Source organism: Montipora foliosa, chromosome 4 (assembly GCF_036669935.1).
Source record: "Montipora foliosa isolate CH-2021 chromosome 4, ASM3666993v2, whole genome shotgun sequence".
NCBI lineage: Eukaryota > Metazoa > Cnidaria > Anthozoa > Scleractinia > Acroporidae > Montipora > Montipora foliosa.
This window is the reverse complement of record NC_090872.1, coordinates 21,171,960-21,187,332: the sequence shown is the minus strand read 5'-3', so window position 1 is coordinate 21,187,332 and position 15,373 is coordinate 21,171,960. Positions and strand designations below refer to the sequence as shown.

The 15,373-nt window shown below is 39.5% G+C and overlaps 1 protein-coding gene and 1 long non-coding RNA gene across 5 annotated transcripts in view; one reads left to right on the top strand and one right to left on the bottom strand.

The window, feature by feature from the left end:
• LOC138000280 (uncharacterized) overlaps window positions 1-10,618 on the bottom strand; it is a 29,565-nt gene extending 18,947 nt beyond the window's left edge. The window contains exon 1 of one of the 2 annotated variants that reach the window (XM_068846579.1): window positions 10,528-10,618. The gene's annotated coding sequence lies outside the window, so the exon portion shown is untranslated. Of the gene's footprint in view, window positions 1-654; window positions 774-10,527 lie in introns of those variants that run through there. The other variant, XM_068846581.1, reaches the window with a different exon arrangement.
• A 699-nt stretch (window positions 10,619-11,317) lies between these two features.
• Window positions 11,318-15,373, top strand: part of LOC138000256 (uncharacterized) — a 52,520-nt gene continuing 48,464 nt past the window's right edge. For 2 of the 3 annotated variants that reach the window (XR_011123080.1, XR_011123082.1), the window contains exons 1-2: window positions 11,352-11,511; window positions 12,426-13,550. This is a non-coding gene — a long non-coding RNA (uncharacterized lncRNA). Of the gene's footprint in view, window positions 11,512-12,425; window positions 13,551-15,373 lie in introns of those variants that run through there. The other variant, XR_011123081.1, reaches the window with a different exon arrangement.

Here is a 15,373-nt window from a genome sequence, read left to right as displayed (position 1 = left end):
TGTCTTTGTTCAAGAGCCTTAGATCATTTATTTGGTTCAATGTTTATTAAGAGAGGTCTATCTTCAAAATGGCTGCCCTTAGCGACAAAAATCAGCAAAGATGAGCGTTTCCTGTAAAAGACAGCCAGGATATCCTTTTGAGGTAACTCAGCCGATGTACCACAGATTGAAAGCGCTGGTAATCAATCCAGTTTTTCGTGATTGATATCTATCAAAACACGACTTTTGAAAACCATTTATGTTCATATCAGATTCAACTATTGATCGAACAAAAAGAAATATAAGGCGTGTTTTTTCAACAGATACAGAGAAACAATGCTTTTAATGGTCAATTGGAGACGTGGTGTGTAATGCCAATAACCGACTATGAATTGCTCTTTTTCTTTAAATGAATGGCAAATATTGGGTCACGTGTGTTTGGACCTTGCATTATAGAATCTAGTGTTTTAAAATCTCATTCACTGAGCTTGTATTAAACAACTTAGTTGACAAAACATCAGCATTTTACCCTTACACTGCTATACAGGAGAGCTCAGTGACACGCACTGAATGCAAGATGGACCTTTGAGCTAGTTAACCCTGGATTTTTCAACCTAGGGAAAGAACAACAAGGAAATTTTACCTACTCATCTTATTGACAATAACTTTTCCTACCTCAAATCTTTGACAAAGCTTTATATTCTTCGCTTTGAACGTACTCCTGAGAGAGCGTGAATCCCCCAACGTACGTAGTTCCGTGCTAAGTCAACAGAGTGGTTCGAGCTTTATATTGTGTTAATCTTGATCTGTTGAAACCTCTGTTCATGGCATATCCTATTACGTTGATGCTTGTGTTAAGTAATACCCTCAATCAACAGCTAAGCAAACGAGCGCTCGAATAAAAGGGATTTACCTGCAAATTATGTCCACTATTGATAAAACCTAATTAATGGCTTCGAGTCCAGAGTACGTTTCCACGTTTTGGCGCTTGAAAATACAATCGAACGCCTCCATGTTAGACCCACTGTGCATGAGCGGCGACGCAAGAACACGAAGTTGCTTTCATTTCCTGTGGACAGATATATGGACGTTTTTCGTCAACATCATTTAATCTCAGAGACAATTTAAATATTTTTCATCGAATGCATTGAGCACACTCAGCACGTCAACATTCAGGCACGCCCTCTCCCACTTTGACAAAACGTTCGCTTCCACATTCGCATTAAAACTTTGCCATGGCAAGTAGTGTAATTAGTGGGGGAGGGGGGTAACGAAGGAAGACAGGAGAGTTGATAGGTAAATGAATAGCAGAGCGGTTGGAGAAAATAGATTATACCACAAAAATCACCTGCATCAAAACCGTCTATTTGAAAGACGGTCTGTCCATTTACACCCAAAAATAAGCTGAAGAATGTTCAAGCTGCGAGTTCTTAAAGCTGGGATATCGCCATTTTGGCCTGAAGTCACTAAAGGCTCTCCGCCATAATGTCGCCTTTAAGAGCTTACTCCGCCGGATTGAGAAACCTCACACAGGGGGATCGGAGAAGAGGCGATGCCTTGTGTGTGGCTTTTTGGATAAACACCAATAAATTCGTTTTGGAGATAAAATAAATCCTCCTTATGCGGACAACACTTTAGGCCTGATAAAATGGCAAACGGGTTCTATAGCGCAAATTACATATAGTTATTTAAGTACGTAACAGTACGTTTGCTAACGTTTGTGTTTTGATGCAGTCGAAGTATGATATAAATAAGGCCTTCATATATAAAAGAGAAATTGCTACTTCACAAAGCCGGTTTGCGTTGCAAGGTGACTCAGCACATCGGCTCTTTATGCACTTAAAACGTGAGCATGACAGAAACTAGGGCGCAGGAGTTCTGACACGTCGCCTTGAGCCTTCTCTTCTTGAAGCTTGTATCCCACTCTCTCTTGATACATCCAGCACCGTCCAACGTTTTGTCGCCATGGTCTTGCAACTCTTTAGCTCTTTCATACGTTTTTCTTTCAAAGATTAAAATTTGTGACAACTTGCGGTTTGTAACTAATCTCTAAAGACACAGAGAAAAATGACAAAAATGGTACGAGTACTGAATGACAGATGAAGAGGTGTATACTCCCTCGAGCGCCCTTGTTGCTCACTGAACCAACTGAATCAGTATTTTGTCCGGGTGGCTTCATATACATGACTCACTCCCGTAACTGAAAAATATCAGGGAAATCTGAAGTATGTTGTAGGGCTGATAATACTCAATATACTATGACATCCAATGAAGACTTCAAGCTCTAACACCCGTGAGAAAAAGGCAATGACTTCTAGTCAGTGATCATCATTGACTTTGTAGTATGTGAGGTTGATGTAAGGTATGTGTATTTCGTAAAAAAAAGGTGAAAGAAATGAATAAAGGGGAAAACGGACCAGGAAACTGGGCAAGTCTTGCACCATCGGTTTCGGGTTTTATTCCCGCCGGAATAACATCGTTTGTGACTGGTTGAGTTTGTTGTTTCTCCACTCTTTTCCGAGGTATTTTTCTCCGGCTACTCGGAAATTTTCGATTTGACTTGTAGCGCCACTAAAAGAGATCTGAGTGGGAGTTTTAATTCCAATAGAATTACATGTTCTTGGAGCGATAAGTACTTCTTAAAAATTACAATTCATTTCACTTATTGGGCTCTGGCAGGATCATTTTTGGAGGTCAGGTGTTCGATGCTAATCTTTTATCAATTAAAGAGTTTAGTTTCATATACATATATTTTCATATATACATTGTGCATTTAATCAAAAGCATTTAAAAGTTTTAGATTACTGAAGGACGACGTTTTAAAAGGTGACAGATCCCAGGCAAAATGGCGTGAAAAATAGAAAGTCTGTTGCAATCTAACCTAAAGCCACATTTCCGATTCTTTAACAAGCCGTGAACATTTTATCCTTCGAAGAAACTCGGATTGTGTGTAATCGACCAATTCTTCTAACTCAATGTTGTACAAAATTCAATTTTTTTGGGAATAAAACGCTTTTCTCCATTTTTTTCCATAGTGAATGCTTAACAAAAGAATGCAAGATGCAAAGAATCTTAACCCCGAGAGATTTGAATTGGGTACATTGAGTTAGGCGAATTGGTCTATTGCGGTTTTCCTTGAAAAGTAATACGCGAGAATGGGAAGTTTTGGAAGTTAATGGTGAAGTCGTAAACAGGAAGCTCATCCGCTTTTTTCACTTGCATAAGTGGTTCACTGTGAGTTCGTTTTTTTGACCACGGAAGTTAGCCACCAAGCCAGATGGGCATTCTTCATTATTTCTAGCCGGAATCGAACAATCCTTCGATCCTCTATATTCAAAATGGGCTTATTATAAATTATAAACTGTTCATAGAAATTTATAAATGGTCCACTCGACTCTCCATGACCGACCATAAGCCGGGGCAGCGGAGGTAGCCCATCCTTCTCCAATTTTTAACACGTTGCCCTGCAGTGACTTAACCACTTATTAAATTCAATGCATAATTAAAGCTATTACGGTCATGCTTAGGAGCTTTCGGCAAAAATGTTTGAATGAAACCAACATATCACGATTTGGCCACGATCATGCAGCACGTGTACTTGAAGAAATGATACTGTTCTCATTAGCACCGCAGAAGGTAAAGGGGTTGACATTGTAAGGTCCGTACATGGCGGAAGAATAAAGAATGGGCTACAAAAGAAAAAAAACAAAAACAAAAACAAAAAAAAAACCGAAACAATTGTTAAGCACTGAAAAAGCAACCGCGAGAATGAAGATTTTACAGGGTCTTGCTGTAAACGACTTTTTCATGTTTCTGGTCATGACATCATTTGCTTGCAAGAGCCATTATTGATTACTCTCGTTAGAAACAAGTTCAACTAATACGCCAGAAGTTATTGGTGAAGTCGTAAACAGGAAGCTCACGGGAGAGTCACTTGCATAAGTGGTTCACAGTTCGTTTTTTTGACCTCGGAAGTTGCTTGCAAGAGCCATTATTGTTCAATATCGTCAGAAACACGTTCTAGTGCCTTTCGTAAGAAGAATTTATCATTGTGTACGACATGGAGGGACCCATGGTAGTTAAGGACTGTCCGATATGGATATGATCTTTGAATAGGATGACGGTCGATTCTCCTAATAGCGATACGATTATATCAGTCACTTGAATAAGAACTCGACTCCAACTAAACAAGGAAGTAGATAATTAAATTTGCAGCTATGAGCACTTCGAAAAAATTCTTATCACAAAAGCAACTGAATGACAACCCTTTGAATGAAAAAGGAATGCTAGTGTGCTACGTTTAGATGACGTTATTCTGTTTTAATAGTGATTTTCTGTGTAACTAATAGAATACAGCAGACAATCAGTTGAGATGATTTCCGGCCGTTTCCAAATTGTTGCAATGATCCTCTAGTTTCTCTTTCTAACGCACAATTAACCAATAGAGGATGTTTAACTACAGAACCAAGTTATCCTCTTTGGGAACAGTGAGGTGTAAAGTGGGCATCAGGAGTTTTTAGGGGTTCATGAGATGGTAAAGATTGCGGCTCGTAAAGAACGCACGGCACATCTGGAAAAACTGATTTCATTTTAGTACTCCAAATTATTTCAAGCTAATGATTTTAAAATGTGTTTGCGCGAATATCACGTATTTGCTTGATCAATGCACCAAACCGACCAAGATCGGTCTCCTCAAAGCAACCAAATCATTAAAATTACAGCTTTGTTCAGGGACAACCAGGGGGGTATAATGACGTGCTGAGAATTCCCGATCAACCCCACTACCAAATAATTATGTTTCAGAGTGCATGTAGAAACATGTAGCAACAGTTAACAGAATAAAAAAGGAAAAACGTTTTCGCGTTCTTCAAACATGAAAACATTCGTGTTCCAATTGAAATCGTTCAGAACTATTACTTCAAACAGTTAAAAAATCCACTTTAACAGTCACAGTTTAAAATTCTGTGGTAAAGCCTTGTACTTTTGACAATTTAGACGAAAAAATGAGTCATTTGAAATATTTTAAAAAGGGAAAGAAAATTAGCCTCCTGGGGCCGGTTGCTGAAAGATGTAATAACTCTATTCCAGGGATAAATGTGCCTTATGGTATATGTGCGCTACCTTGCCAATACCTGGTGAACTAAGTACGAATCTTTTGCTTCGACTCTTGAAAGCAACTCTACAAAGTTAGTTATCAACCGTGAAAAATATTTCGGGATAGTTTTGACGAAGCTCGAACCGTTTACTTTTCATCAAGGAAAGTGCAGGGCCCTTTCATAACTGCGAACGCCATAACTAAGGCAGGCTGCCAAAACGAATGAATGGATTACTACGTGTTAAGGAAACTGTGGGGACGTTTTCATAACTGAAAACCACAACTAAAGCAGGTTGCCAAAACTGACGTGACATTGAGAACGTACGTGACTAGTTTCGTGCTTTCTGAGTTAAACACATTCAAAATTTTAAGCATTTGCCACTTAGCGTCACTGAAGAGTAGACAGGAAACGAGTCCACAAGAAAATAATCATCCCCTGCACAGCTTCGCAAAAAAGACTCGAAAACTACAGAGTAAAACTTCATGCAGTTCTCGTTTTGACAGCTTTCCTCGGATAAACAGTGCTACGTGCAAAAATTTTTATTAGCGGGCCAGAGGTTTGGAAACCACATTGTATTAAAACTGAGTTTTTAATATTTGCAATGAGTGCAGCAGTTCTTCGGAGTTTGGGAAACTCGTTTAGCAGATCGATATTCGACAGCGATATTTACGTCGACTGTTCAGTCGCCTTCCCCTTCCTTTGAAATTTCTCAATAATCGTTTGAGTACGACATTTGTTTCGGTTGTATTCATTTAACTATTTTATTATTATTTTTTTAAGTGCTTTGGATGTTCATCCTGCCCCTACAAAGTATTTTTTGACGACACAAACGAAACTGAAAAAAAAGGTGAACAAACAATCCAACGATCTAAAAACAGTGAGCAGCCAGTTTAAGACTGCAGACCGTGTGGAAACAACTCAAAACGGGCTTTATTTGTTGGAACGCTCGCTTAAAACGGCCATCAATTCGGGGGCGTTTTTGGCATATCCTAACCTGATGCCAATGACCAGCTTTGTTATTCAAAAATCAGAGTTGAACATTATATGCCTCTTAAAAAAGATACGATAGAAGCAGGTGATATCTTCATTTGAGATCTAATGAAAAGATTCTACGAACGCATGAACTTCGACAACAACTGAACGTACACTTTTTATCCCACGTTCATCTGATAATCTGCACTTCCAATTGATCGAGATGTCCTTCTTAACAAGCGCAAGCCTGAGAATGTTTGAAATGAGTAAAGAAAATCAAGAATTACCTGAAACCTAACAAACGGAGCGAAGATGATAAACCGGAATGCCTATAGGTGCACAAAATTGTTGAAATGACGTTGACCGCATGTTGTTAAGATTTAACGCGAGTCTGAAATTGCTCTCTCGGTAATCAGGATGTCGAGGAACGGGAAATAACAACAAGTGAATAGATATCTATTACAACACAAAAAACAACTGGCTTTAGTTTAACCAGTTCGGATGTATTCTCTCACTGATAAATTAAAATAGCAAATCCTCACTTTGTAAGGAAGCTGGAAAAACTAATGCCTATGGGAAAAGAATAAAGGGTTCTTTCTGAAATAACAGCCAGGCTAGTGAATGAAACGAGTCATTAAAAATCGATTGAGAATGTTACACTTAGAGAGTGTTGATGAGCTCCTGCTGCGAAGCCAATGACAATTACAAGCCTGGAAAGTTCCTTGAGGTCATGAAGTGTTTACGATTGTTTTTAATGGTAATTTTGCGTGATAAGCTACCAAAAATGTTGACCCATACACAGCACTTTGCTCCGACAAGAATTCAGACCAACGGCGCATGGTTTAAAAACCGAACTTTGCACCGTATTGACAATACTTTACCAAAACACAAGATCATCTTTTGAGAAAATAAAATGTCAATAGGACTCGTTAGAGCTGTGTTTTTAAACCTTAACTAACCAATAGCGAATTTTAACAATTATTTCTCGAGTGCGTGTCGCAAGAAGAGTAATTGAAAGTGTCACAGTTTTTCAGTGTTTTGTCATTTCCAGCGCGCGCGACTAACTAATTAATACACAATTACACTGACCATCAAGAAAGCGTTGATTGAATAATACGTCTTGTTGTCAAAATAGACAAAATTGTTAAGGAGTGGGCGTAAAAGGTTAAGAATGAATGAGAATAAGCTATGAGCCCGACAGTCTGACGTCAATTATTTTTTGAAGAGCTTGTAGCATGCGTACAGTTATTTTCAAAATGTAACATAAACCCCAATTCAATTGTCAATGGCAGTGAGACGAAACTGTCTCGTCTTTGGAGACTAATGTTAGACTTGCCAAATGAAGGAACAGTTCTAGTTCGGAGGAATAGACTGCAAAATAAACGATTTGTTACAAAATTGGTTTGCAGAGCTTTGTGTCTGTAAGTAAAACGATCTTCATCGGCGAGAAAAAAATAAAATAAATTTAATCAGTGCAATGCCTCAAATGGCTTAATTAAAGGAAGCTTAAGGTTAACGGGTGTAGAGAATGCATCGCACTAAATAGCTTTATTTTTCAATCGAGGGGCAACTTCCTTAATCGGATTATCCCAATGGTGGAATTCCTCTTTCATCCAAAGTCTTTTTGTCTCTTGACTACATTCAGCAGTTGGGAACACTCCTTGGTTCCTGCCTATTCTATGGCAACGTCCAGTACGGCAACCACGAACACTCAGAGATTGTTCAGGTAGAGGAAAAGCAATGATTTATTTGCCGTAAAAGATAGCAGTGAAAAAAGTCCAAACTAGGCCAATGAACAACCTCTTAAATTTATGAGCTTTCAACTGAAATCAAAAGTATGATTTACTTGATGCGGTTAAGGCCCTGACCACTGACTTCTCTTCGGACCGAAGCCAATATTCAGGAGATAAAAGGTTTTAGAGTTCAGAAAAAGAAACCGACTAAATCCCCTCAGCTAAGCCAATTGAGATCTCCTTCGTTTCCTCTCAAGCCTCTAGATTCTGCGGCCAGGAAATTCAAATGACATTGCTGAAAATCACCATCAGTAGAATGGTGGTAGAAATTCCATAAACGAAACTCTCAGTAATGCTGGTAGCCTTATTCAACAAATATTGAGGGTGAAGGACGAATTGGACCTGAAATACTGAAAAACCTCAATCCTATTCAGAGTTTTACTCTCGGTTTAATTAACGAAAGCAGCTGCTATGTGCACATTGTTTGACGAAACCTTAAGAGTCAATTAGCGGCTTGTGTTTAAGACCATTGTCGCATTTACGTCGCTGCACATCCGAATAAAACATAGTGAAACACTGAGATCAGTTATTGGTCGAGGCATTTTGTCGTTAAAAACCATTCTCTTTCATCCAATTTGCACTGAAGGAACTACTTCCCGACGTCGGTATGACCTTTCGCCATTAATAATGACAGCCACCAAGCAGAGCCAATGTCTCCATTGCTCGTTTGATATCTAGTGGAAACCTAATGTTTGCCTGCAGGATTAACATTTAGCTAACCCAGGAAGGGAGAGCGTTCCCGTCTGAACTGATGGCTCAGGAAAGATTTAGCTCTGTAATCTCGCTGCTTTATAATCTCTTCGCAGCTGCCTCAGTTTGGGACCTGCGCACTCCGTAAATTTGCCCAGTTGACTTGGTACATGTAATATACCTGTCCCCAGTCCCCCAAGAACCAGTCGATGTACTGATATGTTTATCGGTGGACAAGTCACTAAATTTTACAAATGTAAATTTAACTTAAAAAGTAGGACCAAGAAGAGATTTTCCTATCGTGATCAAGCTCCGCATTGCTCCACAGGTAGCCCAAGCTCTTTGCTCGGGTGTTTGTCGCATTTAGAGACCTTGTAACCGAAGTGTGCCGAATTGTGGTCGATATGTTGTCGGTCAAATCCGCGCTCGGGTTGAATCCGTTTTTACATAGGTTAAATTAGTGATCTTCATTTTACCTTGGTTGAATATGCACTCTACCTAGTTTAAGCAGCTATCAACCCCCCTAAAAAAGAATTGGAAACACGTATACCCTCCCTCAAGCTCTGTTTTACGCATCTCAACACATCAACTTAATGTTCCGTATCATCTTATCGGTTTCTGTATTCAAACACTTATTCACTCAGTCTCAAATTTGCAACATATCAAGGGAACAAAGAACCGGTTTTCGAACTCGGACCCACTAGCTCTACAGTCCTGTGTCTTCCCCACACAACAACACGAACACGGACACGCTCAACCCAAAACAGTTCTTTTCATTAATAGCTTTTCCGGGCTATGATAAGTCAATTGATATCCATGTATAATGAGCAAAACTAATCCTAACTTGACCCTATTTTTTGTCTAGGCCTCACATAGGCTCCAAAACAAGGTTTCCTCAATTGATCTGAGTGCGTATTCAGCCTAGGCAAAATGAGGTTCACCAATTTAACCTAGGTAAAACGGATTCAACCTGAGAACGGATTTTACCGGCAAGAGATACACTTACAGAGGTAAAAAAAGGCAAAGGCGCTTTATTAAACGTCAGTACTTCCTTCAGCTACGAGGCTGGTGTCAATGAAAGACGACGGTTCACCCTTTATCCTCCTTCCTCTAGCAGTGATCCGTTTTACGGTTATTTAAAGCTATAGCTATACGGATCACACTTCCAAGTCACCGAGGATCGAAATGGGGACCTCAGTTGCTCCAAATGCCGCGGGCTAACCAGTCTTTTTAATGATACATTTTTTTTCTGCTTCGTTTTTTCCTGGTAAGGTAGGGCCATTAGTTTCTGATGGAGCCCTTGACCCATTCTTTTAGTGACGTCACAGCCACTGGATACCTGAATTGGTGTAATGATATCGTAGAACGGCGCGTCGCATCCCCGATGGTTCAATTAACATAGAACAATAAAGTCACATCAGGGTATAATTAAGGCTGCCGGTAATGAAATAACTCGTTTTAAATGACCTTACATAAGAAATAGCGCTAAATGGATTTAAAAAGCGGGTACTGATCAATGGCCGACTGAAGAAAAACTAAGGAAATTGGGTGGGCTCGATTGGTGTCGCAGTTCGCTACAAGCAAACGGCTTGGGTTTGGGAAAATTGTTTTGCCTAACTACAAAAGAGAAGGCGGGTAATTTTTCAGTGAAGTGGCATGGAGTAATTGCAAAATATATCATTGTTTAAAGATGCTTCAATAACAAATACAGTGTATATGCCCATAGCTGATCCTAGACTTACTGAAGCAGTAATTGAACGAACAAATGCAGCATCTCACACCAACGCTTTGTTTGCGATCTACCCAAAATGAAATTATCCCTAGAAAGAACACTCTTTACCAAGCCACTGGGTACATTTTGTCGCAAGGGGTGGATTTCGACGGCAAAAAATTCAGCATACCAAACTATCGGATACAGACAGTCGTTAACAGCAATCCATTATACCCGCTCTATGGATTTACTCTTGAATGTGTTATGTTACACGTCAGTTTTGTACCTTCAGTATCCGAAAGGTCAGTTGAAAATATGTTCCCAAAGAAATATCCCTTCTCAGCCGTTCTCAGATAGTTATTTCTTTTATCCCATCATCGACTTTGACTTTACTGTTCATCTTTTTTTCACCATTAAGCCCTGGCAACCAGACGACGAGGATAAACGCCAGGCATTTTAATCTTCTAGTAAACGGAAATTAGTGCTTCAGTGATTGGATCAGCAAGTTTTTTAACGGATAATACCTCCTTACTGAAAGTACTGATGTTAATCGTTTTAGTATCGTTTTTTTTTACAATTCGCCTAAATATTTTGGCATTGTCGTAAGACAAGACTTTTCTTCAAAGAATGGGGGTATTTGTTTCATGATCAAACAAATCATTGCCTCTTAGGGAAATATGTCATTTGTGCCGGTCCAATTGGCTCACTCAAACTACTTACTTAACAGCATTTTGTGGGGAAAATTCAAGGTGGTAAATAGAGCCGAGTTGTTCGAAAGCCGGTTAGCGTCAATCTGTGATTAATGATCCATTGTTTAACCCTTAGCAAATGCTTTTACAAGGTGAAGGTACAGTTAAATTACAAGAACTTACGTCTACCCCAGAATTAGCCTAACAGTAAAACGCGGGCGTCAACAATTAGGTCCACTGATGTTGACAACACTGAACTACTGCAGGAAATCGTAAAATTAACAAACGAGCGAAAACTTGAATTTAAACAGAAAGAGCGCAAAGATTTAAACTTTTAGTTCTCAACATTTATTTCAATTGTGTAATTTTCCTGTCGAAAGGCAAACAATATAAAATTCATTTTGAGGGAAAAAACATTCTTGTTAGGGGTTGACCGTTTCCAAGAGATAAAATTCATTGTAAGACTTTAAATCACCATTGGTGTTGCAATTTGCGCGAAGATTCACTCCCACAGAATCTGATCATAAAGGAACGATTTCTTCAAAGAAACGATAAATCTCCACCTGAGATTTGTTAACAAGGTAAACATGATTTTCCTGATAAATTATGATTTAACAAAGTTCAAAAGAACACTGTGGCTGAGTGTTCATGAAAATTACAACTATGACAAATCCTTTAAAGCTTTTTTAAATTCAGACGGCTACATAAACAGACACAATAACATTTTTTACCATGTACTTCTTCCAAGGATGAGCTTGTTAAAATAGGAATTATATTTTGGCTAATCTTTCGTGCCTTAACTTCCCTGAGCATTGTTTCGTATTTCAATCCTTCCAAAAAAAGTGAGAACACTTTCTTCACCGCGAGACGCATTTTTTCGACCAAATTTCTGTTAAGGGGAGCACGTTCTCTAAATTTGATGAGAGGGTGGGCTGTTTTTCATCCACCGATGTGAGATGTGATCCATTTTATTATGATGAGCCCGGCCAGGTGACCTTGAGTTGTTTTTTTTTTCTCACGGTCTGTAATGCTAGCAAACCAAGATCATTTCAAAGCACTAAGCTTTAAAGCGTTAATAGAATCAACAAAGTGAATTACGTAAAGACAAAAGGAGATTAGAAGCAGTGCAGTCCTTTCGTCATTGAATATTTCTCAAATCACTGACTTCCATCTGTTTTGCCACGGAAAGTACAGATCGATTATCTATAAAAATAATCACCAGTCGATTAGTCATAGGGAGTAGAAAACACACAACATCGCCTTCAGTCTGAGTTGAAGGAGGAAGGCAACAATTTTCACTAATTCACTGCTGAAAAATCATACCTCCCGTGGAAGGATCTTCTTAACCAAAATTCACTGCGTGTCATTTGTTTTATTATCGACGAATTCATGTGATCAAGGAGTGTTATATACAGAAGGCACAAATTTCAATTAATTATCAATTACTAGCCTACCAATTGCCGATTACCTATAAATTTTATTTTTCTCACTTTAGATCCCGTATCCCAAAATATTCTTGTCAAATGAGAACCTGGTGTATTTTGCTGTTTCTGTTAACGCTGGCCACATGCTGCAGTGGGCGCCCCCGATTTTTCATGATGGACTCCTCTGAGGACATCAAAATGAAGACCACCCAGGCTTACAAAAGGTGCATTTCGGATTGCAAAACGGAATGCAAAAGAAACGCCGCTTGCGACGAAAGCTTCCCCTCTAATTCGGAGCTTGATTCTATGTGCTTGCATGGCGGTTCTTATGGAAGCTGGGTGTGGGAGAGTTGTGGCAAACGGTTTTTCCCGCAGAAACATCGCGACCAACCAGCCGAGCCGAAAGTGTCATTTAGACCGGAAGAGATCCTGCAGCTTTTCGAAAACTACTCTTCATAGTCGAGAACCAAACGTTTTAGACTAGAATTCAAACACATTTGGTTGAGTACATTTGTATCAGTTTGTAGTATGATGACCAATTAATCATGAAACCCTGAATCATGCGATCAGGTTTACATAATTTCCTGGGACAATAAAGATGACTGCGGCTTTCAGATAGACTCAAATGTGGTGCTTTATTCGAGCGTTTGTTACAACATTGCTTGTTTGTACTATCCAATATTTAGTATACACTAGGATATACTAAAGAGTGAATAACATTGAAGGCGCGCTCTAATTGGCTACTCAGACTCCGATATCGTTTTCTACTTGTTGCTCGATTCATACAGTTAGACTTCTCGCTTCAACAAAACTTGGGGGCTCATAAAAGATTCTATCATATATAAGCCGTGTAACATCCCTAGCATTGTGATATTGTCGAGGGATTGAATACTTTTACAGCCTACAATTTAGATAAGATAAAAAAAATATATATATACTACAGATAACTAATAATGTTGGAAAATATCCAGCTAGAGACCATGAGCTTTTAAAGCACATGTGGAGAAAGAAACTTTTCTTAAAGCGCTCTGTTTTACATTTCATCAGCGATGACCTATCGTTAAAGCGTAGAGAGCGGCCATGCGCGCGAGACCCGAGTCGGTGGCATAAGATGTTGAAGGCATGACCCGGTCTCCTTGATCTTTTCAAAGGTTTTCGCACGCAAGAGATCTCGTCGTGCGCACAACTCATTGAAGGTATGTGCAGTTAAAAGACATTCGCCTTGGAAAATGATTTTTTTACTTCTTAACTATTTTTAGGGGTAAAGGGGTTAGTTTCTAAAGAAACTGTGGTGCTGCGTCGGTGGGGAAGTAGTATACAAAAATTTGGTTTTATCAAAGGAGTTGATAACGTAAATTGACCACGGTACAGAGGTTCTAAAAGCTGACGTTTCGAGCGTTAGCCCTGCGTCAGAGCGAATCGAGGAAGTGTGGGTTATGTGTAGTTTTTATAGTAGAGTAGAAGCTGCGCTATTGGTGGTAACATGGCACCGTGAAAAATAGGATACGTTAGTTAAATGAAAGGCGTTCGTTAATACCGTGAGGATTAAGGGTGCTGATTTGGAAGATGAATTTTTGTTCCAGATTCTTGCGGCTTTCCGTCGTACCTGGATAAAGGGAAAGGCCGCAGATAGCCAGGTTTTTTTTTGGAGTGGTTAGGGAGATTAAAATGACGAGCCACTGGCTTAGACGCATCCTTGTCATTCTTCTCAACATCGCGAAGGTGTTTGCGGTTTCGGTCGCCTAGTCGTCTACCTGTCTCGCCAATGTATAATTTATTGCATAACGTAGTGGTTATGCAATAAATGACATTTGCGGAGGTACATGTAAAACGATCGGTGATCTTAACAGATCACAAAGATCCCCGTATTTTGCTCGTGTTAAGAGTAAAAGACAAGCTTTGCATCGTGAGAGCGCGCATTTGAAAGTGCCGGGTTGCTCGTTAGTTTTGAGCGCGCTTTTAACTAAAAAGTTGCCTAGGTTTTTGTCGCGTTTGAATGAAATAAGTGGAAGTTGCGAAAAGATTCTACCAGTTTCGGGATACTTCATTTGGGTATTCCATAGGGGTAAAACCGAACACAGGTGGCTACAACATTGTTTCAAGTCCAGTTTTTGTCGACTTCATTACTGTTAAGGCCACGTGGACGAACGTTATAATCGTCAAACAACTAAAATTGGCTTAACTTACTTGGCCATGACTCTAACTCGCTCTACCTGAAAATTGTTTGCCTGCTATCCAGGAACGAACTAGGCATGAAAACCGTCATTTGTTTTACACGGATAACATTAAAATTTATCTTCACGTGCTCAACCTGAATTTGGCCGTTATCTTTCGACTACTTCGGGACTTTAAGATCAACAACGCGGGCGATACGTATGAAACTAAGGCATCTCAAAATATAACTTTTCACTATCGCAAGTGTTTTTATTCCATCTCGTTCACGTCGAACAATATGGGCGAAGTATCCTGAAATAACTTGGGTACGAGCGCTTTCTGAGTAAAAATAAAGAACAAAAAGTTCACATTTGTATCCTCAGTTAGTTGTCTAAACCTCATATTTAGTGACTTCGCGCCGCTGTTATGCAGAGTACCACAAAAATAAGTGCTAACATGCATGTTGCACGTGCAGCACGATTATTTTTCTCAGTTTTAACCAATGTTATTACTGTTTTGTGGCGTTTATGGATATTTTCAAATCCGGAACTCTACTCGTCCACACGTATCCGGCGAATTCGCTGGCGAATCCGAGATCCGGAACTTTTTGAATACGCTCTCCAGAGTGGATATTTTTGAATCCGCTATGAATCCGGAACCGCTGAATCCGGAAATTTTCTTTTTCCGGATGACGTAACAAGATCGAGAACAGTTCTTTACTGTGAAATCAATTCTCAAGATGACTGCCAAGGGCAATATTGTTTCTATATAGCGCATGCTCTGTTACGCGTACGTCTGTTTCCATGAGGAGTCCTGAGTACTAGAGTGAATCCGGATGCGTTTGGCTTAATACGCTATGTGTGGA